At 42.5% G+C, this 12265-nt stretch overlaps 1 protein-coding gene and 1 non-coding gene across 4 annotated transcripts in view; one reads left to right on the plus strand and one right to left on the minus strand.

Moving 5' to 3' along the window:
• Smg6 (SMG6 nonsense mediated mRNA decay factor) overlaps positions 1 to 12265 on the plus strand; it is a 304470-nt gene that overhangs the window by 224534 nt on the left and 67671 nt on the right. The window lies entirely within an intron of this gene.
• Positions 1169 to 1275, minus strand: LOC123463757. The gene has a single exon (XR_006639144.1). It is a non-coding gene; the product is annotated as a U6 spliceosomal RNA (small nuclear RNA).

Genomic DNA, 12265 nt, shown 5'->3' on the forward strand with positions numbered 1-12265 from the left:
AAACAATTTTTTAAAAATTTTTATTAGCATTTTCCATGATTATTAAAAAAATCCCATGGTAATTCCCTCCCTCCCCCCCCTCCCCCGCACTTTCCCCTATGAACAATTTTTTTTTGAAGTAGGGTCTCACTGCCCAGGCTGACCTGGAATTCACTATGTAGTGTCAGGGTGGCTTCAAATTCACAGCGTTCCTCCTACCTCCTACCTCTGCCTTACAAATGCTGGGATTAAAGGCATGTGTCACCATGCCTGGCTATTAAAAAAAAAAAAAAAAAAAAAAAAAACCACATTATTTATTTGTTTGCAAGGAGAGAAGGAGGGAGAGAAAGAATAGCCCACTTTTTTGTACACAATTATTCTAACTCTCTATAGAAAGGCTGCTTCTGAACTTCTTATCTGGTGATGGTAAGCACTGAAATCCTGACTTGAACAAACTTCTAGTAGAAATGATTTAAGTTGGAAACAGTACATTGGTATACCACTCTTTCACCCAGTATCAGGAACGTACCAATGTTTTTTGGGTTTTTTTTTTTCTTTTTGAGTTTTGGAGGTAGTGTCTTGGTCTAGCCCAGGCTGACCTGGAATTCACTATGTAGTTACAGGCTAGCCTCAAATTCACTGCAATCCTTTTAATCTCTGCCTTCTGAGTGCTTGGATTAAGGCGTACACCACCATGCCTGGCCAAATGTGTTTTTATTCAAAAATATAAAATTAAAGCCGGGGGAGGTGACACATGCCTTTAATCCCAGCACTCGGGAGGCAAAGGTAGGAGAATCACTGTGAATTCGAGGCCACCCTGAGAATGCAGAGGTCAGTGTGGGATAGAACGAGACCCTACCTCAAAAATGTTTCTAATGTATGTATTTATATACAGTATGTATTAATATATTATATATTTGTATATACATATAATCATCTGTAGGCGTGGACAAATGCTGGCAGTAAACCATTATATATTGTCAACTGATGGTTATAGTGATATATCTAAGCATCAGCTAGCCTTTTCTTCATTTTCTTCACCTGACTTCTGTGAAGTTATTGGTGAGGAACCCTGCCATAAGCTTCATGTCACAGTTCATTAATAACAGCAAAACACTATTCTAGGACTCAGACATGCCACTTCCCATACCATTCCCCATTCCACCCACTGTGCCCATTTCAAGGTCCTCAAAATATGCAAAACTTCATAAATTTGCATCTCATCCTTGTAGAGGGGCCTTGCTGATCTTCTCTGTGTTGTTCCAATTTTAGTATATGTGTTGTCAAAGCAAATACTAATTTTTACTCTTTTAATTTTTCTGTTTATTTTTATTTATTTATTTGAGAGCAACAGAGAGAGAGAGAGAATGGGCGCGCCAGGGCCTCCAGCCACTACAAACGAACTCCAGATGCGTATGCCCCCTTGTACATCTGGCTAATGTGGGTCCTGGGGAATTGAGCCTCAAACAGGGTCCTTAGGCTTCACAGGCAAGTGCTTAACCACTAAGCCATCTCTCCAGCCCATAATTTTTACTTTTTTATATTACCATATATCAATTATACATAATACTGGGTTTCATTTTGACAGTTTCACACCTGTATATTATGTATTTTGATCATAGTCACCCATATTACCCTCTCTTGTCCCATAGTCCTCCTCCCACTGATCCCCTTTTTCCATTTTTTCATGTCTTTTTTGTTGTTATTTTTGGTTTTTTGAGGTAGGGTCTCACTGTAGCCCAGGCTGACCTGGAAATCACTATGTAGTCTCAGGGTGGCCTCACACTCACAGTGATCCTCCTACCTCTGCCTCCTGAGTGTTTCATGTCTTTGTTGGTGACCCAAATAACCATGATAAATTTATTTAGGGTTGCTTACAGGAGCATAAGAAAGGAATTAATTTTCAGGAACTTGGACAATTTACTAGTAGCTACTAATAATACTATCTGAAGTAAAATAGTAAGTAGTACACTAAAAAACAGGCCTCCCTCCCTCCCTATTATTTATAAGCCCCCCCCCTCCTGATTTTTACCTTATTTATTAAGGTGTAATCTGTCTTTTTTTTTTTTTCTTTTTGTTTGATTTTTTGTTTTTCAAGAGAGAGTCTTGCTTGGAATTCACTATGTAGTCTCAGACTGGCCTCAAACTCATAATAATCCTCCTACCTCTGTCTCCCGAGTACTGAGATTAAAGGTTGTACCACCATGCCCAGCAGAAAAAGAGAATGGGTGCACCAGGGCCTCTAGCCTTTGCAAACAAACTCCAGGTGCATGTACCACCTTGTACATCTGGCTTTACATGAGGACTGGGGAATCCTTGGGTCCTTAGGCTTTTCAGGCAAGCGCCTTAACCACTTAACCATCTCTCCAGCCCTGGTACTGGGAAGCCTAAATCTGGTTGAGTTACTCAGGCTGGGCTCAGACTTCTAGATTCAAGCCACCTCCTACTATAGTGTCCTTACATGCTGACACTACAGGCTCATACCACCGCACCTAACTAGCTACTACTTTTGGTGTCTCATTTAAGAAAAATTGCCTCAGGATCATTGGTACAGTACTTGCTATACACTCCCTAGAACCTAAGGGAAATGCTGGGAGTGGAGGCAACCACCTATAATCCCAGTGCTGGGGAGGTAGAGACAAAAAGATCCTTGGTTCTCACTGTCTATCCAGTCAAGCCTAATCGGTGAGCTCTAGACCAGTAAGAGATGCTATCTCAAAAAAGGTGGAAGACATTCCTAAGGATGACAAACAAGTTTGTCCTCTGGCCTTCACACACACACACATGTACATGTGCAATATGCATTTTTAATAAAAAGTAAACATTACTTCCTCCAACATTGGGAATATATTATTTTATATCTTCAAGAAATTTTGGGGGGATAAGGTTTCAAGGTAGGGTCTTGCTCTAGCCCAGGCTGACCTAAAATTCATTATGTAATCACAGGGTGACCTAGAACTCATGGCAGTCCTACCTGTGCCTCCCAAGTGCTGGGATTAAAGACATGAACCACCATGCCCAGCTCATTCTTCAAGAAGCATTAAAAAACAGAACAGTAAACGAGACTGGTGGTGCACACCTTTAATCCCAGCACTCGGGAGGCATAGGTAGGAGGATCACCATGAGTTCAAGGCCAACCTGAAAATACATAGCGAATTCCCGGTCAGCCTAGACTAGAGTGAAACCCTACCTCCAAAAATCACAACAAAGAAAAGGTGCTAGAGAAATGGCTCCAGTTAAAAAGTTTGCCTGCAAAGTCTAAGGACCCTGGTTTGATTCCCTAGTACCCACATAATGCCAGATACACAAAGTGGCACATGCATCTGGAATTCTTCATTGCAGTGGCTGGAGGCCCTGGAGCAACCATTCTCTCACTCTTTCTTTCTCAAATAAAAACAGCCAGGCATGGCGGCACATACCTTTAGTTCCAGCACTTAGGAGGTAGACGTAGGAGAATCACCGTGAGTTTGAGGCCACCCTGAGACTACATAGTGAATTCCAGGTCAGCCTGGCCTAGAGTGAGACCCTACCTAGAAAAATCAAACAAAAAAACAAAACAAAACAAAACAAACAAAGCAATGCATAGTGGCACACCTATAATCCCAGCACTCTGGAAGCTAAGGTAGGAGGATCCCTGTGAGTTCAAGGCCAGTCTGGGCTAGGGAGTGAATTCCACTTTAGCCTGAGGTAGTGACCCTGCTTCAAAAACATATAAAAAGAGAGAAGTTATATTATTAGTTATTAAAATTATGAGACAGGCAGGTTTTTTTTTTTCATTATTCAGTTCACTCAGCACCACTTATTAAAAGACCAGTTTTTCCACACTAAACTACAGTGGTCCCTTATAAATCAGATAATTATATATTTTTAATTAAATTTTATTTATTTGCAAGCAGAGAGAGATATATATAGAGGAGACAGGCAGAGAGAGAAGGGGTGCACCAGGGCCTTCTAGCTATTGCAAACGAACTTCAGATGTATGTGCCTCCTTGTGTATCTGGCTTACATGGTTACTAGGGAATCGAACCTGAGTCCTTTGGCTTCGCAGGAAAGCACCCTAACTGTTAAACCATCTCTCTAGTCCTCAGATAATTATATATATATAGGTGAGTCTGTCTTTCTAGACTGTTCGGCTGCAGTGGTCTATCTGTCCCTTGTACCATTACTGGTTTTTATATTATTTTATTATTTATTTATTTGAGATAGAGAATGGACACGCCAGGACCTCTAACAACTGTAAACATACTCTAGACACATGCCTCACCTTAGGTATCTGATTTTATGTAGGTACTAGGAAGTCAAACTTGGATCTTTAGGCATCTCAGACAAGTGCCTTAAGTACTCAGCCATGTCTCCAGTCCCTATTACTGTTCTTATCGAGTATTAATTTAAAAGTTTCTGAGCTGCCAGGCATGGTGGCACACACCTTTAATCCCAGAATTTAAGAGGTCAAGGTAGGAGGATTGCTGTAAATTCCAGGCCAACCTGAGACTACATAATTAATTCAGCCTGGGCTAGAGCAAGACCTCACCTCAAAAAACAATAACAAAGCCAGGCATGGTGGCACATGCCTTTAATCTTAGCACTTGGGAGGCAGAGGTAGGAGGACCACTTTGAATTCGAGGCCACCCTGAGACTACCTAGTGAATTCCAGTCAGCCTGGGCTAGAGCAAGATCCTACCTTGAAAAACCAAAAAATATGGGCTGGAGAGATGGCTTAGCGGTTAAGCGCTTGCCTATGAAGCCTAAGGACCCCGGTTTGAGGCTCAGCTCCCCAGGTCCCACGTTAGCCAGATGCACAAGGGGGCGCATGCGTCTGGAGTTCGTTTGCAGAGGCTGGAAGCCCTGGTGCGCCCATTCTTTCTCTCTCCCTCTATCTGTCTTTCTCTCTGTGTCTGTCGCTCTCAAATAAATAAATAAATAAATAAAAACAAAAAATAAAATAAAATTAAGTTTCTAGCCTGGGGAGATACTGAGCAGTTGGAGTCCCTTGCTTCAAAAGCCAGCCTATATTTGATTCCCCAGTACCCATGTAAAGCCAGATGCACAAAATGTCACATGTATGTTGGTTTGCAGTGGCAAGGGGTCTTGATGCACCCATTCTCTCTCAATAGTTCTCTCTGCTCACAAGTAAATATATTTAAATAAATTTATTAATTTATATTTTTTTAGAGAGAGAGAGAGAGAGAGAGGGAGAATTGGCATGCCAGGGCCTCAGCCACTGTGATTGAATGCCAGACATTTGCGCCACCTAGCAGGCATGTGCAACCTTGAGCTTGCCTCACCTTTGTGCATCTCACATTGGATCTGGAGAGTCGAATATAGGTCCTTAGGCTTGGCAAGCAAGTGCCTTAACCACTAAGCCATCTCTCCAACCCTAAAAATCTTTTGCTTATTTTTTAATATTCACGATGCTTACTGATTGTATGTGTATCTTTTTTGTTTGTTTTCCTGTCTAACCTAGAATTCACTGTGTAGTATCAGGGTGGTCTCGACTTGAACTCATGGTGATCCTCCTACCTCTGCCTGCCTGCCTTCCTCTCTCCCTTTCTTTTTCTTTTTTTTTTAAATTAATTTATTTTCTATTGACAACTTCCATGATTGTAAACAATATCCCATGGTAATTCCCTCCCTCCCCCCACTTTCCCCTTTAAGACTCCACTCTCCATTATATCCCTCCCCCTCTCAGTCAGTCTGTCTTTTATTTTGATGTCATCATCTTTTCCTCCTATTATGATGGTCTTTTGTAGGCACTATGAGGTCATGGACATCCACGCCATTTTATGTCTGGAGGGGCACATTGTAAGGTGTCCTACCCTTTCTTTGGTTCTTACATTCTTTCCAGCACCTCTTCCACAATGGACCCTGAGCCTTGGAAGGTGAGATAGAGATATTTCAGGAGCTGGAGAGATGGCTTAGTGGTTAAGCGCTTGCCTGTGAAGCCTAAGGACCCCAGCTCGAGGCTCGGTTCCCCAGGTCCCACATTAGCCAGATGCACAAGGGGGCGCACGCGTCTGGAGTTCGTTTGCAGAGATACTTCAGTGCTGAGCGCTCCTCTATCACTTCTCAGCACCATGGTGCCTTCTGAGTCATCCCAAGGTCACTGCCATCTGAAAAGAAAAGCTTCTCTAACCAAAAGTGAGAGTAGTATTAATATATGGGTATGAACATTAAGAGAAGTATTTACAGGGCAGTTTGATGAGCATAGTATATACATTTAGTCAGGCAGCAGCATACCTTATACCCCTAGGGCTCATGGCTACCCCTGTTGTAGGTTTTCAGTATCAGGGTTGTATTCCCTCCCATGGAGCAGGCCTCCAGTCCAATGAGAGGGCAGTTGGTTTCCACCATGATAGACGTGCCACTATTGCACCCATTGGTTCATTTGGTCTGGCTGGCCAAATCTAAGGTTCACTTTTGAGTATCTTCACTGGTGATTTCTCTCTCTCCCATTGGACTGCATGCTTTTCCCAGCTTTCTGTCACCTGGTCTATATGGAGGAGGTTTTTAGAGGTAGGGTTTCACACTAGTCTAGGCTGACCTGGAATTCACTCTGTAGTCTCAGGGTAGCCTTGAACTCACAGCAATCCTCCTACCTGTGCCTCCTGAGTGCTGGGATTAGAGGCATGTGCTAACATACCCAGCCTTTTTTATTTTTTGGTTTTTCGAGGTAGATCTCACACTAGTGCAGGCTGACCTGGAATTCATTATGTAGTCTCAGGGTGGCCTTGAGCTCATGGTGATCCTACTACCTTTGCCTCACGAGTGCTAGGATTAAAGACATGTGCCACCATGCCCACCTGCCTGTTGCTTTATTTATTTATTTTTGCTTTGTTTGTTTGTTTGTTTTGGTTTTTTGAGTTAGGGTTTCACTCTAGCCCAGGCTGACTTGGAATTCACTATGGAGTCTCAGGGTGGCCTTGAACTCATGGGGATCCTCCTACCTCTGCCTCCCAAATGCTGGGATTAAAGGCATGCATCACCACGCCTAGCTCTGGCTTTTTAAAAATTTAATTTATTTATTTGTTTTTTATTTTTAGAGAGAGTAGGAGAAAGAGAGAGATTTGGCACACCAGGGTCTCAGCCACTGAAATCAAACTCCAGACCCTTGAACCACCTAAGTGGGCATATGCACCCTCGCATTTGCCTCATGTTTGTGTGTCTGGCTAATGTGGGATCTGAAAAGTAAAATCTGAGTCCTTAGACTTCACAGGCAAACTCCTTAAGCGCTAAACCATCTCTAACCCTGCCTGGCTTTATATATATTTACTTAAAGGACAGAAAGAGAATGAATGAGCATGCAAAGGCCTACTGCCACTGCAAACAAACTACAGACCTATGCGCCATGTTGTGCAAGTGGCTTTATGTGGGCACTGGGGAATTGAACCTGAGCCTGTAGGCTTTGCAAATGAGTGCCTTTAACCACTGAGCCATTTCCCCATCCCCTTATATGCCTTTTCATGTGTTGAGATTTTTTTTTTTTTTTTGAGGTAGGGTCTTGCTCTAGCCTAGTCTGACCTGGAATTCACTATCTAGTCTCAAGCTGGCCTTGAACTCAAGGTGATCCTCCTACCTCTGCCTCCTGAGTGCTGGGATTAAAGGCATGTGCTACCCACCTGGCTATATTTAGTATTTTTTGAGATTTTTAAAAATTATTTTGAGAGAGAAAGAGGCAGGAGGGGAGGGAGGGAGGAAGGGAAGAAGGAAGGGAAGGAGGGAGGGGAGAGGGAAGGAAGAATATGGGCGTGTCAGGGCCTTCAGCCAGTATAAATGAACTCCAGAAGCATTCGCCACCTTGTACATCTGGCTTATGTGGGTCCTGAGGAATTGAACATGGATTCTTTGGTTTTGCAGGCAAACTCCTTAACTGCTAACCCATCTCTCCAGCCTGAGATTAGTGACCAGTCTATATTTGATTTGAGAATTTAGATGGTTCAGCTGGGCATGAAGGTGGTGCACGCCTTTAATCCCAGCACTCAGGAGGCACAGGTAGGAGGATCGCTGTGAGTTTGAGGCCACCCTAAGAATACATAGTGAATTCCAGGTCAGCCTAGGCTAGAGTGAGACCCTATCTAGAAAAACATAAAATAAAATAAAATGAAAATAGATGGATCTTAAGATTTTTAGATGCATGTAAAGGGAAAGAGGAATATTTGACTTACACTATTAGAGGTGAACTCTGTTATAGGAGAGTAAGTAGGAAAGCAGGGTCAGCTACAACTATGACAAGCAGCTAAAGTGAAAGCCTCTGTTAGAGAGTCTGAGTTTCTCAGCTTACTATTCTTTGTTGAGGGGGATTCAAGGTAAAGCTGTTGCTGTAGCCTCGGCTACCTGAATTTTCCATGTCATCTCAGAGTGGCCTTGAATTCATGGTGTCCTCCCACCTTTGCTTCCCAAGTGCTGGGATTAAAAGTGTATGCCACCATGCCCAGTTCAACTTGACTTCTTGTTCTCTCTCTCCCTCCCTCTCTCTCCCTCCCTCTCTCTCCCTCCCTCTTTCTCCCTCCCTCCCTCCCTCTCTCTCTCTCTCTCTCTGTGTGTGTGTATTTTGCCTTTGTTAGAAGCCAACCTTAGCTTTGTCTTTCTTCTGCCTCATGGAACTCCCTACATTTATTGTAACTAGCAGCTGAGAAGTTTCTTCTGAAAGCTATTATGAAACCCATCTAACTATATCGCAGCTCACTTTGGCTCTTGATCTAGTTGTTCCAAGTGAGGGTATTATTAGTGGGTTGCTGCTGCTCAGGCCTTATTTGCACTTTTTTTTCCCTTATCTGCATTCTTAACATGTCTGAAAAGGATTGACTACCAGTTGTATTTTTCCTCATTCTAATTCCATCTATAGTTTATCTTGTAGAGAATTCCTCAGTTTCTCAAACATGATCATCTTTTTCATGAGTCATTCCTGTAGAATCACTGGAAGGGAAATGAGATTGAGACATTGAAAGCTACTCTAGGATTGGGGATATGGCTCAGAGGTAGGTCCTTGGCCAGCAAGCATGAGGTCCTGGGTTCAGTCCCCAGTACTGCCAATAAGTAAAAAATATACAATCTGGATTATGAAAGTCATTCTTTAAAAAAAAAAATTTAGCCGGGCATGGTGGCGCATGCAGATGTATGAGGATTACCATGACTTCAAGGCCACCCTGAGAAAGCACAGTGAATTCCATCCACGTCAGCCTGGACTAGGGTGAGACCCTATCTCGAAAACCCAAAATATATATATATTTAATTTATTTACTTATTTATGAAAAACAGTCAAGAGTGAGTTCCTGGTCAGCCTGGGCTCGAATGAGACTATACCTTGAAAAAGCAAACAAAAAATATTAATTTCTTAATTCCTCAGGGATGTAGCTCAGTGGTAGAGCCCTGGCCTAGAATGCTTAAGGCTCTGAGTTCCATCCCTAACACTTAAAAAAAATTATTCCATTTTCTTCATTATTTTTATGGTTATCAGATGATCCTTTATTGAAATATTTTCCCTTGTATGTAATGAGTTGGGCATTCCATTGCACCACTGTTGATGCCATTTGTTATGTCATGAGGGTGGTGGCCATCAGCATTGCAGACCATAGACTGGGCAATCTCCAGACTCTAATTTAGATTCCACAAAGATCTCTGGCTGAAAATTGGTATAGCATCTGACTGTTGACAGTCTCATCAAAATGATAGTTTGGAGTGGAAGAGATGGCTCAGTGGTTCAGGGTGTTAGCTTACAAACCGTGCTAGCCTGAGTTCAATTCCTCAGTGCCCATGTAAAGCAAGATGCACAAAGTAGTGCATGTATCTGGAGTTTGTTTGCAATGGCAAGTGGTCTTGTTGCACTCATATACTCTTTGTCTCTTCCTCTTCTTTTTTTTTTAATTTTTATTTATGTATTTCAGAGAAATAAAGAATGGATGTGCCAGGACCTTCAGCCACTGTACATGAACTTCAGATGCATGTGCCACCTTATGCATCTGGCTTACGTGGATACTAGGGAATCGAACCTGGGTCCTTAGGCTTCACAGATAAGCGCCTTAACTGCTATGCCATCTCTCCAGCCCTCTTCCTCTTTCTCTCAAGTAAATAATTGAGAATTTTTTATTGACAACTTCCATAATTCTAGACAATAAACCATAATAATTCCCTCTCCCCACTTTCCCTTTCACAACTACACTCTCTATCATATGCTCTCCCCCTCTCAGTCAGTCTCTCTTTTATTTTGATGTCATCTTTTCTTCCTATTATGATGGTCCTATGTAGGTAGTGCCAGGCACTGCAAGGTCCTGGATATCCAGGCCATTTTGTGTCTGGAAGAGTGCATTGTAATGAGTCTTACCCTTCCTTTGCCTCTTTCATTCTTCCCACCACCTCTTCCACAATGGACCCTGAGCCTTGGAAGGTATGATAGAGAAGTTTCAGTGCTAATCACTCCTCTGTCTCTTCTTCTTAACACTATGTTGCCTTTTGAGTCATCCCAAAGCTCACCACCATCTGAAAACAGAACCTTCTCTAACCAAAAATAAGAGTGGCATTATTATATGGGTGTGAATATTAAGAAAAGTGCTTACCGGGAAGTTTGGTGAGCATAATATATGTATTTAGCCAGACACCTGCAGGCATTATACCCATAGGGCTCACCACTTCCCAGTCATAGGTTTTCAGTATCAGGCATGTATTCCCCCCCTAAGGAGCAAGCTTCCAGTTTAATTAGAGAGCTGTTGATATCCCCCATAACAGACATGACACTATTGTACCCGTTGGTTCATTTGACCTGGCTAGCCCAACTTAAGGCTTGCATTTTTTTTTTTTTTTTTTTTTTTTTAGTGTGATATTTGCAGGGCTAGAGAGATGGCTTAGCTGGTTACAGCACTTGCCTGTGAAGCTTAAGGACCCATGGACCCATGTTCGACTTTGGCTTCACAGGTAAGCACCTTAACTATTAAGCCATCTCTCCTGACTTTTGTTACTATTTATTTATTTGTTTATTTATTTTTGGTTTTTCCAGGTAGGTAGCCTCAAGATACACCATGCCTGGCTCTTTGTTGCTTTTGTTTGTTTGTTTTTTGTTTTTTGTTTTTTGTTGTTTTGAGGTAGGGTCTCCCTCTAGCCCAGGCTGACCTGAAATTTACTATGTAGTCTCAGGGTGGTCTTGAACTCATGGCAATCCTCCTACCTCTGCCTCCTGAGTGCTGGAGTTAAAGGTGTGCACAATCATGCCTGGCTTGTTGCTTTTTTTTTTTTTAAGATTTATTTATTATTTATTTATTAGAAACAGATGGATGCAGAGAGAGAGAGAGAGAGAGAGAGAGAGAGAGAGGAAGAAAGAGACAGAATGGGCACACCAGGGCCTCTAGTCACTGCAAACGAACAGATGCATGTGCTACCATGTGTATCTGGTTTACGTGGGACCTGGAAAATCAAACCTGGGTCCTTAGGCTTTGCAGGCATGTGCCTTAACCACTAATCCATCTCTTCAGCCCCTTTGTTGCTTTTTAATGTGAATATTCAGTTATTTTGGTGGCTCACACCTGTGGTCATAGCATTCAGGAGGCCAAAGCTGGAAGATTACCACTACTTCAAGGCCAGCCTAGGCTACAGAGTGAGACCCTGTCTCAAAAATTTTAAGGCTGGTTGAGGTGTCCCACACCTTGAATCCCAGCACTTGGGAGGCAGAGGTAGGAGGATCACCATGAATTTGAGGCCAGCCTGGGCTAAAGTAAGACCCTACCTTGAAAAAAACAAAAAAACTATTTTTAATCTGGGCATGAATTTTAAAAAAATAATGCTGAAGAGCTGGCTTAGCAATTAAGGTACTTGCTTATCTGCAAAACCTAAGGACCCAGGGTTGACTTCCAGAACCCATGTAAGCCATATGTACATGGTGGTATATGTGTCTGGAATTTCACAGTGGCTGGAGGCCCTGGTGCACCCATATTCATTCGTTTTCTCTCTTTCTCAATAGATAAGTAAAAATTTAATTTTTTTTTTTAATCTGGGCATGATGCCCTACACCTTTAATCTCAGGACTCAGAAGACTGAGCTAGGAGAATTACTATTACCTTGAGGCCAGCTTGACCTAGAGTGCATTCTAGGTCAGTCTGAGCTACACAGGAAGACCCTGCCTGAAAAATATAAAGTGGCTGGGAAGAGTGGCTCAGCATTTTAAAGTGCTTGTTTGCAACATTTGCCAGTCTAGGTTTAATTCCCAAACCACCCATTTAAGCTAGATGCAAAAAGTAGCACAAGCATCTGGTGTTCATTTGCCGTGGCAAGAGGCTCTGGCACACCTATACACACCCATGCA

Source organism: Jaculus jaculus, chromosome 9 (genome assembly GCF_020740685.1).
Source record: "Jaculus jaculus isolate mJacJac1 chromosome 9, mJacJac1.mat.Y.cur, whole genome shotgun sequence".
Taxonomy (NCBI): domain Eukaryota; kingdom Metazoa; phylum Chordata; class Mammalia; order Rodentia; family Dipodidae; genus Jaculus; species Jaculus jaculus.